Source organism: Bubalus bubalis, chromosome 18, assembly GCF_019923935.1.
Source record: "Bubalus bubalis isolate 160015118507 breed Murrah chromosome 18, NDDB_SH_1, whole genome shotgun sequence".
Taxonomy (NCBI): Eukaryota; Metazoa; Chordata; class Mammalia; order Artiodactyla; family Bovidae; genus Bubalus; species Bubalus bubalis.
This window is the reverse complement of record NC_059174.1, coordinates 42205237-42206599: the sequence shown is the minus strand read 5'-3', so window position 1 is coordinate 42206599 and position 1363 is coordinate 42205237. Positions and strand designations below refer to the sequence as shown.

At 47.8% G+C, this 1363-nt stretch overlaps 1 long non-coding RNA gene across 1 annotated transcript; it reads left to right on the top strand.

Moving 5' to 3' along the window:
• LOC123330397 lies at positions 1-994 on the top strand. Its single transcript, XR_006546274.1, has 2 exons — positions 1-194; positions 370-994. It is a non-coding gene; the product is annotated as an uncharacterized LOC123330397 (long non-coding RNA).
• Positions 995-1363: the final 369 nt, after the last annotated feature.

Below are 1363 nucleotides of genomic sequence, written 5' to 3'. Positions count from 1 at the left end.
ACGGCCCCCAAAGCCAGCCAACCACCTCGTCTGGTATTCGACAGAAGAAGGAATAACTGACCAAAATGGATGAAGGTGAATATGCTGCACTTAGCAGGAGAAGGATGTTGGTATCCGATGCTATCCTGTCTTAAGGGTCTTCCGAGGCCCACGCAGATGGCCCTATATGTGCTGACTTGGGAGCCTCACTCCATGTAAGTTCTGATTCCACTGCCTGTGTAGACAGCAGGGAGGGTGGCAGGAAGACGGAAGGAACTCCTGAGTGTGACATAGTCCTCAGGAATTTATTTCCCATCCACAGAGTTGCCCCTGGTGCTCCCCTGGGAGAACAGTGGCTGACACCTGCCAATCTGGCTCTGACCCCCACAGGTTTCCTCAGCAGAGAGAGGGCATCTCAGGCTACCTTCTCAAGCCAGTTTGAGTCAACAGGGCATCACAGGTCACCTGTCGGAAGAGAGCTGGAGGCTGGGATCCGGCTGGAAGTTGTGAATCTGGTATGGCTCCTTCTTACAGAGGATTTGTGTTGGTGAAGATTGGGAGTTATTCTGTTCTTTCGCTATGGGTCATTTCAGCAGCACCCCTCGTGATGCCCTTACTTGGACTCACCAGATGTCGTTGTAGAAATGGCTCATAGTGGAACCCTCCCATTACTGGAGGTACACTCTTTCTTCCCAAATGAAGGAGAAGTCACCCCTTTGGGTCTTGAAGCCGGTGGATGCAGCTGAGACCTGGATGCTAAGGAAGTATCCAGATGAAGTTTGAATGTCTGAAGATGAGTCCATCAGCCTTAATTTGCACTGCATCACATTTGCAAGTTGCAAAATGGAATTTGCAATTGCTTTTCGGCAATGTTCAAATTAGCACTTCTTAGCATATTAATGAACTACTTTTTTTTCTTTTTTCATTATGTGACCAATTTTAATGTAAATAGCAGTCTCCATGCAAAGATTAGGTCAGTGTTTCATGAGAATAAAGTTCCAAAGCTTCTTATGGAGTCTGAGAATCCTTTGGAGAGGGGATGGCTTCAGCCCAAAGCAAAGTCCAGAATGTGTGGATTTTTCAGACCCCTGGCCTGGCAGGCTAAGGTCCTGGGTCTGGGATGAGATCTCTGGCTACTGGCTCAAGAAATTGGACAACCACAAAGGAGGCTGCAGGCCCCTTGCCTGACAAAGCTGCTGACTCAGCCAGGCGGGCAGGAGTGTCTGTTTATTTCCCATCTGAAAAGGAGATCAAAGTGTAGGCCACACACATCACATCATGGTCACACTAACAAAGGGAGCAACTTTCTTCAAAATGGGTCAAAGTCAGCTATAAAGCGGTGTTATGTGAGTTCCTTTTTCTAAGATATTTTCCTGTGCTGACG